The sequence below is a fragment of the Ictalurus furcatus genome, chromosome 24 (genome assembly GCF_023375685.1).
Source record: "Ictalurus furcatus strain D&B chromosome 24, Billie_1.0, whole genome shotgun sequence".
Taxonomy (NCBI): domain Eukaryota; kingdom Metazoa; phylum Chordata; class Actinopteri; order Siluriformes; family Ictaluridae; genus Ictalurus; species Ictalurus furcatus.
The window spans coordinates 18,702,745-18,720,838 of NC_071278.1; positions in this window are offsets into that span (position 1 = coordinate 18,702,745).

The window sequence follows — 18,094 nt, forward strand, 5'->3', positions numbered from 1 at the left end:
TTGTGTAAATAAATTACATTTATACTAATTCAGGTGCTCGGTGAAGACGTGGGTTTCACTCTTCGTTTGAAGACAGCCAGTGACTCAGCTGTTCAGACAGCCCGAGGTTTATTCCACCACCAGTGGTGTTAGGGCAGAGAAGAATCGTGATGCATGTAAGAAAGCTAGAATCAGCTTGAATATTCCTTCCTATGAGACTTGTAGTTAAGATGACTGATTTGCTGTCCACACCTAAGAGACAGGTATGAACTCTGCCTTGCCAATGTGCAAAAATGTTTTAAATTGCCTCCCGGTAAGCAGGCTTCGAATTTAATTAATCATCCAGTCACATTTTCATTCCCCAAACAGTTTAATAGTCCAGAGTTCAAAACATGCAGTCTGCAGCCTTCATAAACACATTTACCATTCTAGCTCTCAGCCATTAAAGCTAATTGAGTGAAAGTAATTTTTTTTTCAAGACACTTTGTTCTTTTTTTTTATGTCACTTTATAATTCAAATAATTTCAAACACATTTTAATTTATGCTTCTCCATCCTGTGAGGTTTAATTATTTTGTCTTGAGAACGCCAGCACACTGTTTTGCTTTATAAGCTTATTATTATTATTATTATTATTATTATTATTACTATTATTATTATTATTATTATGAGTCCCAAAAAATTCAGTTGCTACTCCTCCCAGAGCTTTTAACCTACATGCACCAAACTCGGCAGAGACCTTCAGCCCGCCCTGACTCGAGTTGCTATATTCATTTGGAAATGCTGATATCAGAAAATTAACAACATACAGAACCACAGAAATTATCCAGAAAAAAAAATCCTAAGTGTTGGTAAAGGTAATCCAAAACAACGTGCAACTCATCGTTTTGTGTTCGCCCCATGTTTGTGTGGGTTTTCTCCTACTGTCTAAAAGCATGCAGGTAGATGAACTGGCTGTGTCAGTTGCCATTAGTTCTGGATCCACTGCAACCCTGACCAGCATAAAGTGTTTACTGATGATGAGTGAATTCTTGTTTTATCCCAAAGATACCATATTTCAGATATTTTATTTAAAGTCTAACAATATGCTTCACAAGCATCTTGGCATATTGACCCAAAACTGAATTCATCTGGACCTGCTCAGCATTATTATACATGCTACAGAGCATTATTGTGCATGAAGACGGAAGCCTTATTAAGGCAGAGAATTATTGTGCATTCTGTTATCACATATGAATGTAAGCTCATTTTCTGTTATTGTGGATGATGGGTTTGCTGGACTCCAAACTGTGTACATATCACTTTACATCCTTCTCTCAGCTAGTGAGGAGAACATAATCCATCAATTATTCATAGTAAGTAATGCACACTTTGCCTGTACTACACACAGTCACACGATTAAAGCACTATGAAAACACTTCCTGAAACTTTCTGTGTGACTTTTCTATTAGTTTGGGAACGTTAGAAGAATATCAGAAGCAAAACTGTAGTCAGTAATTTTGTATTTTAAAGCTCTCTATGAAATTATCAATCAAATTCGCACTGATCCTTTGATTTAAGTCCAATTTGAGACCAGCTTTACATGGGAATGATTTAATTAATCTGGATTGCTCCAATTAGCCTCTCTGTGACTGTCTTAATTACCAGGACAAAAACCGGGACACCCCAGTCCGGATTAGTGTCATGCTGGAGGATTCTGTGCCTTATTTTTATGCAGAGAGAGGTTAAATGTTTCCGTTCCGCTCTCGCTGCATTAATGAGAGTGAATTTGCATATGTATTGAATTAGATATGACAGATTGTTGTTCCTTAACTAATCTCTGGTGCCAGTGTCTGAAAGAGTGTTTAAAGAGTCGAAAGCAAAATACAACAGATAATATACACATTTGCATCAAAACCCGAAAGCAACTACTGTAAATCCTGACGAGACCATCTCAGAACACTTCATACTCAGTGAGCAAAGTCTACAACACTCTTATCTGTGACTTTGTCGCAAGACAGACAACAAATAAGACTGAGATAATGTGCTTGAGTCAAAGCGAACATGACTCGACCGAGTCGGTGCATGCAAAGTCCTACGCTAAACATCCTTTGGCACCTCAGGCACTTTAATTATAAGAGATGAGTTTCCATGGCAACAAAGTTGGGATGGGCTATTTTGTGATGGGGGGTGGGGTGGTCTTGTGCTTTCTTTTTTTTTCCTGTCAGCTTCTCACTAATAATATAACTGATATCACTGGCAAGACTCATCACCCATGGCCACATGGCTATGTTTAGTGGTTAGCCTAATGGCTGGAGAGACTGTCTATGTCTACAATACACTGATTTGGCGTATCTATTTGACAACACTGTTAAATAATGACATTAAGTATGAGGACATGAAGACAATACATAATATACATACAGGGCCAAATTACAGCAAGGCCTTTACTAAAGGATTTTCATTTGTTGGCAAATACAAATCTCAACACTTGGGATGACACACACACAGATGACAAATGATAAATAAACATTAATAAATCAGGTGATAAGCATAAAGAGTGGAGATGTTTCCAGACAGGTGTATTCCATGATACAATTTAGCAGTTGACATTACCACGCTCTGTGGTAGGGCTGCAATGATTAGTCAACTTAAATAATAATGATGATTAAGAATTCCAATTGTGACTGTGGATTTTTTTTTTTCAATTTAACACATTTTTACTTAACCAGCAACAGAAACATAAGGCATCTATTCCTCTGTAGAATGTAATACAATAGTGAGGCCTCTGGTGGCAGCATTATTGCACCCCACATTGACGTGCACTAAAATGCTTTCAGGCCCAACAGTGTTGAGTGTTGATCATTTTCAGGAGCAGAAAAAAACATCGACTGATTTCACTTGAACATATAAGCTTCTACAATTCAGTAAGATAGAGTCATAAGACCGGATACAAAAAATAGGTTTAGTGTCAAGTTCATGTGAACTTCAGCATGCATCTGAAACACTGATCATCTGCCATTTTAAAGGAGTAAAAGCATGGAATAATGCAGTATGCGCAAAGTGGAAATACCGTTTATCTTTATAAAAGGTATAGATAGATAGATAGATAGATAGATATAGATATAAAGAACACGCTCGGGAACTCCTGCTTAGCATGTTGAATATACTAAAAGCTTGATGTTGTAGCCTTATGTAAAGGGCTTGATATTCTGTCGGTGTAGTGGTAAAAGGTTGTTTCTCACACTTTTGTTATAAATTATATAATTGGAAAAAAAAATTCTATTTGTTAGAGCCCTTCTTGTTTACAAACCATATTTAAGCCAATTCACATGAATAATCAATATTTTTCAGGTCCTGTTCTTTGGTACAAATTGCTTAGCAGGCCCAGTTGAACTCAATTTAGGATCACAATTGAAGAGATTTTGAAAGGGGGTGTATTATTAGGACACAGATGGCAGGAGCTTCAGTAACAAACACTGGCTGTTTTTCAGTAGCAACAATAACTAAAGTGAGATCTGTATTCAGATTTCTGGGAAAGATGTTAATAAATAAGATTGAAAATTGTGGTCGCACATTAAGTGTGTGTTAGTGTGATATGGAAAGGAAAACAGAAGAGCATCTGTTCTGGAGGTGACGGAGAAAGCGACGCAGGATGCGATCGGACTAATCTGCAATAACAGTGCGTGCATAACAACATTTTTATTCCTTTAATTTGGACGTGTGTGTGTGTACAGTATATACAGAATACACTTTATACTTCAGTTTGGATTTTTCACATGCACTTCAAGCTTCAGTTTGCATTTACTGACTCATGATAAATCACACTGAAAAGCTTTTGCACTGGTGTTTGGGATTAGGAGAGAGTTAGTTATTGTAATACATCCAGAGATGGATTACTGACCAGGCCGACTGGCCACATGGCCAAATAACTACTAGATTTGAAATGAACGATTAGATCATTATGCTTTCACGCACAACACGATTCATAGAACATTAGGATTTACATAATAAATAGTTTCCATATATCATGATCTTGATCAATAAAGACACATTAAAACATTTGAAAGTTTAGCCATAGCCTTAGCCATTCTACATGTAAACATTCTATACAAATCATAACAAATGCACAAAAACATTAATTCATTCGTTTTCAGCAATACTTCACCCTGGTCAGGTACTTGGATCCGGAGTCTATCTATCCCGGGAATACTGGGTGTGAGGCAGGAATACACCCTGCATTGGATACTAGTCTGTCACAACCATACAAATACACTGAAGCAAATTTTTTATTATGATTATGGCACATAATTGACATGAATATCTGCCAATCCGACATGCTGTTTCTGTGAATGAAAGCTGCACTGCATGAGTTGGATGCTGCCCAAGCCCAATCAGGTTACCATGGTGAGTGGTAAAATGGCTTCACTCCCATGGGGACTGACTGAGAGGTATTAGACAGTCAAAATTTCTTATTGTTTGAGGCTTTTTTTCTTTTCTTTTCAACAGACATATCTGCACCAGTATGATATCGAGACATGAGTGCTGTCGTGATCCAGTGGCTCATAAAAGAGAAAATGCTTGTTCACATCTTTACTTCACCAGACTTTTGGAGACTGCGGCAGGAGTTCTTTGTCATGGTTTTATGTTCTTCTTGACCTTTTCCACGAAGAGAATCAATGAGAGGTTTAAAGAAAAATATGTTTCACCTTCAGCATGCCTCTTTTAATACATACAGAACTATAACCGTGTCCAAGGACTTTCTGTAAATCAGTAGCGTTTATACTTTACTGTGTAAAATATAGAGCTACAACTGTTAAGGCTTTATAGTGGTTTATCATCAAGTGCATAATATTATTTGACATAAATAGACCCACAATCCTTCTCAACCCTATCATTTCCCATCTATTCAGCAAGCACTTTAATGTGTTAAACTGTTGTGGCTCTCATCCTCTCAAGACTGTCTGAAGTGTGTGTAAAATCCGCATGACCTCAGAAAGTAAACACAGCATGTTCCACCTTCACACTTATGGTGACGGTGGAAAGTTTTTGTCACTGTAGAACTAAACTGGCTGTTTAAAGGCACCCCATGGAGGTCTGAATGATGCAAAATGAATCTGGCAGCACCGACCACAGGGGGATTGATGACAATCTATTATTCCTCATGGTTACTGATTTAAATATTGGGTGAATTAAAGGACGCCAAAAGAGTTTCATTACAGCGATAAGCAGTTACTCAGAAATATTATTCACATTTACAAACCGTTTCAATCCCCCCAGGAGTATGCAATAATCAGTGAGGAAATAAAGATATTTTAGAAAATGTCCTCACATTAGAAGCTCGGCAAGACCTATTTGTTTAGCTTCAGGGAGAGTTTGGTGACTCAGATCAAATTAGAATTATTTAATTATTTATGCATTGATCCCTCACATCTACAGTATAGTTGTGCTTTATGGTTCAGCGCCATGACTGACAGGCAGCATGAAATGCCATCTTACAATCATGTTCCACATCACATTAAGTATGTACCCGCAACAGCAGATGACAAGCATACAATTATTTGTTCTTCTAAGCAGATAATAATAAAGTGAAATATCCTAACCAGCAAATGTTTTCTCTCAGGGTGGTGTTGAGAGGTGAGGGATTGAAAATTAACCTGCTAATCAACAGTAATTGCACACAAAGCGGAGAAGTTATGTAACTGCCAAATCTAAAAAATGACTTTATTACAGACTACTGTAGCTGTTATACATACACGATAGATAGATAGATAGAGAGAGAGAGAGATAGATAGAGAGATAGATAGATAGATATATGATAGATAGATAGATAGATAGATCAATGATAGATGGATAGTTATATGATTGATAGATAGATAGATAGATAGATAGATCAATGATAGATAGATAGATAGATAGATATATGATTGATAGATAGATAGATAGATAGATAGATAGATCGATCTATGATAGATAGATAGATAGATAGATAGATAGATATATGATAGATAGATAGATAGATAGATAGATAGATAGATCGATCTATGATAGATAGATAGATAGATAGATAGATAGATAGATAGATAGAGCTATGATAGATAGATAGATGGATAGATCAATGATAGATAGATAGATAGATAGATAGATAGATAGATAGATAGATAGATAGATCTATGATAGATAGATAGATAGATAGATAGATAGAGCCATGATAGATAGATAGATGGATAGATCAATGATAGATAGATAGTTAGATAGATAGATCTATGATAGATAGATAGATAGATAGATAGATAGATAGATAGATAGATAGATCAATGATAGATAGATAGATAAATAGATAGATAGATAGATAGATCAATGATAGATAGATAGATAAATAGATAGATAGACTGATAGATAGATAGATCTATGATAGATAGATAGATAGACTGATAGATAGATAGATCAATGATAGATAGATAGATAGATAGATAGACTGATAGATAGATAGATAGATAGATAGATAGATCAATGATAGATAGATAGATAGATAGATAGATAGATAGATAGACTGATAGATAGATCAATGATAGATAGATAGATAGATAGATAGATAGATAGATAGATAGATAGATAGACTGATAGATAGATAGATAGATAGATAGACTGATAGATAGATAGATAGATAGATAGATAGACTGATAGATTGATAGATAGATAGATAGATAGATAGATAGATAGATAGATAGATAGATAAACAAGCAGACAGATAGACAGACAGATTAACAGACAGACAGACAAATACTCAGAGATGTAGAGCAAAAGAGAGGCAGACAGGCAAGCAGATAGACAGGCAGGCAGGCATAGAGAGACAGACAGACAGAGATATCTATTGATGGACACCACACTAGCAACAGGACACAGGAGAGAATCACATCACAACAGCAAGGGAAACATAAGGTTTCTGAGCTTTGTCTGGCTTGTACAGTTAATAGCGATGGTATCTTTGTGACCGTGGTCTGTGTCTTCTTGAAGCATTTACATGATACAGGACAAGCCTTTGAATTGATTGTTATCCAGTCCCTTGTCATCAGGGCTGGCAGGACCTTGTCATCTCTGAGTCCTGGCAGGACTTCCCATGTGTGCCATCAGATCTCTGTCACTGATCCAGGATACAATTAAGAATTAAGGTTCTCCCACATCACCCCATTGCTGAATTCCTTCCACCATCTTCCTGTATCTGCCCACATCAGATGTAAAACAAAGCCAAAAATGGAGCAGCCTCCAGGTACTAGAATACCTTGATCGAGCCTCACACAGTACCACATTCACTTCGAGCCACAAGCACCAATGTCGCTCCAGAAACAAGGGAGACAAGCATCTCTGTACTGGCTCTGAGGTGGTGGAATGAATTTCTGCTGGCTGTCTAAACAGCTGAGTCACTGGCTGTCTCCAAAGTAAGACTAAACACTCAGCTCTTCAACGAGCAATGAAATGAGCACTAAACTTAAACCTGTGATAAACCTCCATTTGTTCTCTGTGTTTTTGCACTTGTACTAATTCTTTTTTAACAGTCTTTTTTTTTTTTTTTTTTTTTTAGCTTAATAGTATTAATAATCCCTTGATTATATACACAGATGATGGGTTATCTATGGAGACTAATAAGAACTTTGTGTTAGTTGGTCTAAATAAAGGCTAAATAAATGCAAATGTTGATGCTGTTTGATTTATGAAAAATTCTGTACATGCCAAATACTATGTGTGGATCATTTTCATGGCTATAACATTATAGAAAAAATGGATTCTCCCTGCATCATCAGAGTGCCTCTGATCTAAAGAGAAATAAATGGAGCAGACCTCAAGTGTCTCGTTCAAGCTCTATTAAACCTCTCTGCTGCATTTGATTGAATGCAGGGCAGATTCAACTAAAACCAGACTGTAAGCCACCCACCACTCTCCTGTCCACCCACAGCCTGACCAAACATCTTCATCGACTTCCACAGTGTGTGTCAGGATAGTGTTTGCCTACTTAATGTGTTTTATCTAATAAAGAAGGTGTGATGTTAGAAAGGCAAAGGTTGGATAAGAGAACATTTTGTTGGAGACTGAGAGCAAGTTGGACCCAAGCCTAGAGTTCGGTGAATATCAGACACTCGCTGGTGGTAATTTGCAGGGATTTAATTAGGATATATTTAGTAATATTCAGTGTATGTTAACATATGGTGTTCCCAACACTGATATCAAGAAAATGTCTTTTTTTTTATGTCCTAATTGCATGACTTACCCTATAGCAATTCATTTTCTTTGTAATTTAAAGCATTTTCATCATCATTATGTTATTATGTCATCCTATGTTTTACAATTTCATTCAATTATATTAGCAGAGCGCAGGTCAACTTAAATCAAAGGTGAGGATGTTCCCTACAATTTAACCCGTGGAGATGATTATATACTTTCCATGGACCTTTCTCCCCTTATATGGTTTAAAGAACCCTGCTCTCATGCATAGTAATACTGAGGCCATGGATAGTGTGCGCTAAGAATGCTACATGGGCGCTGGTTACTATGGAGACTGCAATAAGATGGCCCCAATCTAATAAATGCTATAAGAATGAGCATAGATTACACACCTCACTTTGCAGCTCAAGGGACAACTTGCAGAATGCAGTGCGTCTTGGGTCAGCATGTGACCACAGTTGTCAACAGTACATTTACTGGTAACACATGAGGAAAAAGCAGGTGTCAGATTTTCCACAGTAGAAAGGAGGACTCACAAAAATTTAATGTTACATCACCAGATGTTGCATTTTATATGTATATATTCAGAAGAAGAAAAAAACATCCCTTTTTCACGAGACTGTATTTTAAAGATAATTTTGTAAAATCCGATTTGTAAAATCCAAGCTTTGGAAATGGTTTAAACAATGTTTTTCATGCTTGTTCAATGAACCATAAACCATTTTTGCACAGTGGAACAGTCCTTAGACACTAACAATCCATCCATCCATCCATCTTCAACCGCTTACTCCTTTTCAGGGTCACGGGAAACTTGGAGCCTATCCCAGGGAGCATGGGGCACAAGGCGGGGTACACCCTGGACAGGGTGCCAGTTCATCACAGGGCACAATCACATACACACTCACACACCCATTCATACACTACGGACACTTTAGACACGCCAATCAGCCTACCATGCATGTCTTTGGACTGGGGGAGGAAACCGGAGTACCCGGAGGAAACCCCCGCAGCACGGGGAGAACATGCAAACTCCGCACACACAGAGCCGCGGGAATCGAACCTGGTGGTGTGAGGCGAACGTGCTAACCACTACGCCACCGTGCGCCCAAGACACTAACAATTTGGTAGGCAATTAATGTCACAGTAACAATAATTTAGGTAAGATGTCTAGGGTTCCTGCTCACCTGCGTGAACGTGCCATAGACCTGCTGCAGGGAGGCATGAGGACTGCAGATGTGTCCAGAGCAATAAACTGCAACGTCTGTAATGTAAGACGCCTAAGACGGTGCTACAGGGAGACAGGAAGGACAGCTGATCGTCCTTGCAGTGGAAAATTACATGTGATCGAGACTTGAAAATGTCTTGGTGGAAGAGTGGAGAAACATCTCACAGCAAGAACTAACAAATCTGGTGCAGTCCATGAGGATGAGATGCACTGTAGTACCTGAAGCAGCTGATGGCCACTTTTGATATTGGGGGTCCCTTTGTTCAGGTACTCATTATTCCATTTCTGGCCTTCAAATGTCTGTGAAATTTGTTCGGTTTATGTCTCAGTTGTTGAATATTTTTATGTTAATACAAATTTTTACACATGTTAAGAAATTTGCTGGAAGGGAGCGCTCGAGAGCACCACATGGAATAGACGTACTTTTGGGGGCTCCTCCGTAAACCTTGAACAAATTTGTTTTATTTTATCATAAACTAAACAAAACAATACCCCACAAGGCCTGAAGTCAAGATGACAAAAACTAAAGTAAAAAAAGGCGACCAACTGATCATCGTGGACGAGCAACTGATGGAGGAGCAACCACTGACTGAACAAGTGGCTAGTGCTACTGCTAGCGATGAGTCGTGGCCTTATCCCCTATCATGGCTGATATCCAAGCAATGGATAAGTCGATGAATGACAGATTTAACTCTATTGGAAATACTCTCCGAAACAAATTCCCGTATCTCCATTCTGGAGGGTGCTAGAGCCGAACAGGACAGCCGCATCTCCGAGCTAGAGGCTATCTGCCAGGATACTGCCAGGATATGAATTTGTGGAAAAGCTGATACCGGGAAGCTAAAAACTTTCCATCCAGAGTAAAAGTGGATTGCACACATTACATTGGACCCCTGCCAGCCAAAGGAGGGCACCCCTGTAGGCTGATAGCAAGAATCCACCATCACCCCGTTAAAGAGCTAATCCTGAGGCTGTCCCGACAACAATCCCTGAAGGAACGCGGATCTATATATATCTATCTATATATATATATATATACATCCTGATTTGACAGTAGAAGTGTAACTGCAGCGCCAAAATTTTGATGGAGTAAAAAAGACATCGAAGGAGGTTGGTGTCAGATAGGGTCTGCTGTTCCCCGTGCACCTCATTGTCACTCACGGATCAGAAAAGAGAATCTTCGATTCAGTCACGGACACCGAAGCACTTCCCAATACAATCATCACCACATCTCGACTTCTTATGCGCACACACTTGTTCTGGATATTCACAGTTGCTCTAAACACATGGAATCTAAGTGAGTGCACCTCTGTTCATGCGTTACCATTCAGACTATCACTGGTGCCACGGGCCTTCTTATGTGGAAAACCGATTATGCTTGTAAGCAGGCGCACTCACTAAGACCAAGACTCCAGTTCCACACAGGCATTACAACACTGTTGAAACTCATCTACACTGGTATATTATATGAGACCCTCAGACTGCAATGTCACCCTAGCCACCTAGAACGTACGGCATCAATACCCGGGCTAAAAGGTTCCAAATCTTTTCTTACTTGAAGTCAATCTTTGCTGATATTATATTTTTGCAAGAAACACATATTAATCATAATGAACATGAGCTCCTGAGATGTAACTGGGTTTCACCGGTGTTCCAATCCACGAGGTGTGGCCATTTGTTTTGCGAAACAATTCCATTTAAGCATATATCTACTATTTGCTCTGGTCTCATTTTCTCGGTACATATTATGCTATTGAATGTATATGGACCAAATTATGATGACCCATCCTTTTTTCATAACATTTTTAATCTCCTGCCCAATCTGTCAAACACACATCTGTTGGTATTAGATCCCATTTTGGACAGGACCCTTATCCGTTCTGTGGGTCATCTACTCAATTCCACCACCATCCTGAACGAATTAATTAACTCATTTGATTTAGTTGATATTTGGAGGTTAAAGCATCCAACTGACAGGCAATATACTTTCTCTCACGTTCACAACTCATACTCTAGATTAGATTTTTTCCTGATCGTCTTTAAAGATGCCTTGTGTGTAACTTCAATGAAACATCATAATAGAATAATCTCAGACCATTCTACAGGGACCATCTCGCTTGACCTTTTTGAAATAAAGCCTAATTATAGCTGGCGATTCAACCCTACATTACTCCTTGATACTCATTATTCCCAGCATGTCATAGAATGGCTAGACGACCATCTTACGTTTAACGATACAGGGGAAGTGTCCATTTCAACACTGTGAGAGTCACTTAAGGTGTTATTGAGGGGACACGTCATCTCATATGAATCCGGCTTGAACGGCAAAGGAAGGCACGCCGGTCAGTAATTGTAGCTCGTCTTACTCAACTCGAACATTTACATGCAGACTCCGTGGACCCTGATGTGCACAAATTGACTACGGCATTAAAACTAGAGTATAATTCAATTCTTTCCAACCAAGTTGATAATATGCTATTGAAAATAAAACAAAAGCAATTCGAGCTAGGGGACAAACCCAACAGGCTGCTCACACTACAGCTGAGAAGTCTTCAAGCTAATAGAGCTATTCATCAAATTAGGAAAAAGGATGGAGCCTTAACGACAAATCCCAAAGACATCAATGAACGTTTCAAGGAATGTTATGACGCTTTGTATGAATCCAAGACTTCCACTGCTCCGACAACCCTTTTCAAAACCTGTCGATTTTCCTGCTCAAAATTTTTTTAAAGCCTTGGATTCGATTGTATTGCCATATGTGTGGGGCTTTAAAGTGCACCGTATTTCTAAACTACATGTATGTAAATACAAGGTCGCTTGGTGGATTAGGCCTGCCAAACTTCTAGTATTATTATTGGGCTGCGAACTGCAGAGCCTTATCATATTGGAAAAAATCCCACCCGACAGGGTCTGCAGGTGACATTCCATCTTGGCTCACCAGCGAACAGAGTGTAACCAGCTACTCACTCTCCTCTCTGCTTTTTGCAGCGCCTGTGCCACCCATACCAGTGGCCAACACAAACTTTATACATAGCAGCTCTCTTAAAATATGGTGCCAGTTCCGGAAAGCATTTATGTTGCCATATACCGCACTGTCCGCCCCTATCTCTTATAATTACGCCTTTAAGCCATCACTCACGGACTCCACATTTTCAGTCTGATCTAGTAAAGGATTGGCCACCGTGAGAGACTTGTACATGGACAGTAAATTTGCCACATTTTCTCAGCTGGAAGAGAAATTTGACCTTCCGCCATCACATTTTTTTAGATATCTACAGCTGAGAAATTATGTTCGCACATCTATCTCGCACTTTGAACTACTCACAGACGAAAATGAAATATATAAATTACTTTCTCCCTCTCCCAAGGCCCTTAATTTGATATCCTGTTTTATAGATGTTTTTACCAGTCAGCTCAACGTATCTACCTTATATCTGAAAGATTCCTGCGAAGAGGATTTAGGCATTCAGATAACCAGTGAGGACTGGATAGAGAGTATTAAGGACATAAATGCATGTTCTATTAACTCAAGGCACCAACTAATTCAATATAAAGTAGTACATAGGCTTCATTATTCTAGGACTATGTTTAACAAATTCTACCCCTCCATCTCCTCTACCTGTGACAAATGTGAATCTGCCGAGTGCTTCCTGGGACATCTCTTTTGGTCATGCCCGAAACTTTATGAGTTGTGGAGCGAAATTATCAGATTCTACTCTGAGACATATTCTTGTGACTTCTCCCCTGACCCAGCAATTGCTGTTTTCGGCTGGTCTGACTCTCTTCATGGCTTCGGCCATCGAATTCAAAAAGCCATCCAATACGGATTGATGATAGCTAAAAAAAAAAATCATCCTTTGTCTGTGGAAAAAGACATCAAAGCCACTTTTTAAATCTTGACTGTCTGGACTATCTACCACTTTGCATATAGAGAGACTCAGACACAACCTCTCTGGTAACATTGCTAGTTTCGAGGCCACCTGGGAACCCTTTCTTAAACATCTATCAAATGCAGATGATAACAGTGTAAAGGTTGACCCTTTTATTGTTTGCATGGTCACCATATTGCCCGTGCCCACTGGGCCAGAGATATATGTGTAAAATGATGCACTTCAACTGTTGTAAAATCGCCCTTTTTTTCTTTTTCCTTCCTGTCGCTGTCTTTTTGTAATGTCCGATGTTGCCTTAATGTCGAAATAAAAACATAATATTACAAAACAAAAAGGGAATTTGCTGGAAATAAAAGCAGTTGAAGACGTTTCTTTTTCTGCTGAGTATATATATATATATATATATATATATACATATATGTATGTATGTATGTATGTATGTATGTATATGTGTGTGTGTGCATGTGTGTGTGTGTGTGTGTGTTATATTATGTTATGTAAATGTAGTGTCTTTGTGGAGGATTCTTTATGCTGTTGCTGTTTTTTTGGGGGTTTTTTTTACCAAGGTCCCGCAATAGTTCTTACTATATGCCATACTGTATGTCAAACACTTGGGCTCAGTTTAGCAGACAGTTCATCAGCGGGGAAAAAAAAGAAACCTATCAGGAATCATGCCAATTCATCATCTGCGGTGACGTTCCAATGATACACAAGATAATTAACACTTAATTCCATTATGTTTGAAGATGAATAAGCCTACGTCTAAGCCTGTCAAAACTGACGCCCTAACTAATAACATGTTTCACTATTCTGTAGTAATAAAAGACTTATATAAAATGAGATATCTCATTTTCCTCACTATTTATATGATTTTATGCATTGCACTGCTGCCACATGATTGGCTGATCAGATAATAACATGAAAATTCTGTCATCTATGGTTGGGTCCACGTTCAAACACTGTGATTTTACTGGTAAAAAAAAAATCAATGTATTCAGTCTACTGCACTTTGGCAGGGGAATGACGTAAATACTGGAATCAGATATGGGTCAGGAATCCTGATAAGTATTTGTTTAATACTGAAATCTCACTGCAGTTGGGGGAAGTCTAACTCTAGACTGGAGACTAAATACCCACACACAATGTATCTATCAGTCTTGTGGGTTAATACTGGTTTCCAGGCTCACTTCCTGGCCATGCACATCCCATCCAATCCCCATAATTCTTCCTAATTTATCCACATCGCTGCTGATATTGAATAATTGTCATTATTAGTTGCAATTACTTCACTATTACATCATCATCAGCCACAATAGCCAATTCATTGGCTATAATTATGAAGTGCACAAGGCTATCAATTCCACACAGGATATTAAACATTAGACGTGAGCAGAGCTTAGCATGCCCTATTTGGAAGACAGAATATATTTGCAGACGCACTAGTCTAAAGGCATGGGGACTCGCCTGTTCCCTGCCGAGGGTGCCGGTGACCTTCACTGTGGTACAGTGATCGTGTGAGTTCTCAGTGACTCTCTCACCATCTGTCTCTGGACTGGACTGAAGCTGAAACTCTCTGGCTCATGAGCTATAATCCTCCACCCAGCTCTGGCTCTCCATCTCTCCATCTCTGCTTCTGGCACTGTATCAGACACCAGTGGAGCCATTGAAGACTCCACACTACTTGATTAAAGTACTTGAATATGACTGCTTACTGGATATCAAATTTTATTACTCCAGATTAGTGCTAGATGACATATATACAGTACACACATACATCAGTGCATAATAACACCCGAAACATAAAAGCTACACTATGTTATGCTATTAAATGCGGCCATCAAATTCAAAATGACCTTGTTGTTTCCTCAGTTTAAACATTTGATATGTTTTCTATGTTTTATTGTGAATAACCCATGGGTTTATGAGATTCGCAAATCAGTGCATTCTGTTTTTATGTGCATTTTACACAGCGTTCCAACTTTTTTGGAATTGGGATTGTATATGAACCCCAAAGGTCAGACAGCAATCCAAAACAAGCTGTGACATAATTCAAGTCAACCAACCGAACTCAGGAACTTATCACGCTGACATAAGGAAGCATTTGTTCAGACAGGATGTTTTGATATTGATTTCAAACATAGCCTGGCATTTGTGATTCTCTTTTCAGTTGAAATGGACATTGAGTCCCGCTAGGAAATCAATAAAACCCTCTTTTCACCATTTTCGCCATTAACTATACGTTGTGCTAATGATTTAAAGACCTAATGTGTACCAATTGCAGAAAAAACAAACCATATATAATATGTAACTATTAAAGAGATATATAGACTTTAACAGTTATTTTTCTCCTTGGTATTTATTTATTTTTTTTAACATTGATTTGTTCCTTTTATCCTTTTATTTTTTTCTGTTTTATATTTTATATATTGTTGTCTTTCATGTCCTGTATGCCTTTATCCATATCTGTATGAAGCACATTTCTACCTGTATATGAATTGTGCTCTACAAAGAAGAACCTGATCACCTGGTATTAAAATACAGAGAATGGAGCTATAATTCTCTCATTTCATAATTTCTTACTATTTAATAGAATATTACTACGCTACTATGGTTTGAATGTCTTTCATTAATGTGGCCTTTATGTTATGGTGATAAGGTTTAGACAACTGGCAGTTGGATGTCTTCATAATCCAGTCAGCAGACTCCCTAGTTCCCCCACTCCACAAAAGACAAGCTACAGAAATACTGTTGGCTCTACAAACCATCTACAGACTGTCATGAACTAGCTCATTTGTCAATTGATGCTTAATTTGACAATTTGTTGATGGTTAGTTAACTGTTTGTAGAGTATCTACATTGGACTATCCCCATAAAGTCTTTGCTAGGTCTGTAATACGTGTAGTTGATCATTTGAATGTTGCTCATCCTGCACTATTTGTCTAGAGAGTGTTAATTCCCCTGATCGCTGGCTTAATCTAAAACCAATCCAGTCTCTTACAGTCCTTTATCATTTTTCTCCAGTAACTACAGTGATACAAACAGCACTACTGCCACCTAAAGTAATATTTAGGAGGTACAGGACAAAAAAAAGGTAAAGCTAAGCAACATAATTGAAGACATTTTGAAACAGGAAAATCCCATAGGAGCAACACTGCATCATGCCTTGTGCACTCACTTCTCTCATCAAGAATTATCTGGAGGGCAGTCAAACATTAAGCTTTCATCCAAGCAACTTTTGTGAGAGAATTTATGCTGCTCCCAGGACTGATCATGTTTTTTTGTTTGTTTGTTTGTTTCTTCAACATGATTTGCACATTAAAATTCAATTTTCAGCTCATATTGAAAATATGATCTAGCTAGAGGACTAAAACTCTGGAGAAATTAGACTGTCGCATTAAAGTCTACCCACACATAAGCTTTTCAAAGCTAAGATTGAGGAAAGCAAACCTCAACTTCTGTGCACCTATGGAACAAATGGATTTTTAGGGTCTTTATTAACTTTATTGTAGCCTCATTTGAAGCCTAAATTCGTGATTGCATTAAGAGGAAGGAGGATTCTAAGTCGTCCTATTAAAATATGGTAAAAGCATAAAGGTATTAATGAGGCTTAATAACGTACACCAGTTCAGTATCTAACGCTGGGCATGTTTGTAACAATATTAATCCACTGTACTTTAAGCAATACATCCACTCCTCGCCATAGACAAGTGCTCAGATATTTAAGCACAAAAATATCTAAGCATGATAATAATATTATTTTAACTGCTACTAATTGTCTTTATATGCACAATAACACTTTTATAGACACCTCCAAACAGTTTATTTCTGCAGTAGGTTTATCTTTAAAAAAAAAAAAACTTGGTGGACATAGCCACCCATTTAAAGATGCCATTTGTAATGTTTAAAATTGTTTCTATAATAATAATAATAATAATAATAATAATAATAATAATAATAATAATAACTCATTAGTACCTAATTATAATGTCATACAACAGTTAACAGTGCTCGTGGTCGTAAAGGACATTTTACAAATGTCACTGCTGCCATCTAAAGTGACGCTGAAGAGCTGCATGACAAAAATATTATTATTATTATTATTTTTAAATCACATTTAATTAACATCTCCTCCAATAGCCTTGAGCTTTTTTTTTTATTATTTATCTCAACTTACTTTTTTTGGGGTTGTAGTTAAGTAAAGAATAAAAAAGATACAAACAGCCTGTCAAAGTTTTCTGTCCTGGTCTAAAACTGACTGTTACAAAGGACTGACACTGGAGACTCCTTCCATAAATGTTGAACAAACATAGTTTCATCACACCCTAGGCTCATCATATTTGACTATACAATTTTCTTTGCTAAATAGCATGTTTTTTTGTTTTTTTTATCCATTTATTCATAGATTATGTAGCAAATCCACCATACAAGTCCCTGTCAATGAGCTGTTACTATAGTAACAATAATATATTAGAATGAGTGCATTAATCAGACTGTGATTTTATTACAACTGGCACTGCTTTCAGGGGTGTTGTTATAGAAAATTAACACCATCTAACCAATCAGATTTAAGAATTCAAACTCAGCACTGTGGGACCATAAATACGCTTTTCATCTTAAAGCAGAACGTTCAGTAATTACTGTATTCACCACAGAGAACCTAATCAGAAAGATAAATAGTTAGGAAGGTAATCCTGGACTCTTGTTTTACTAGCTGCACCTTTACTTGATTAGCTACAGTATATGCATCTGTCTTTCTCTTCTTTTCTTTCTTATCAATTTCAAAAGGATAGACTTAACGATGT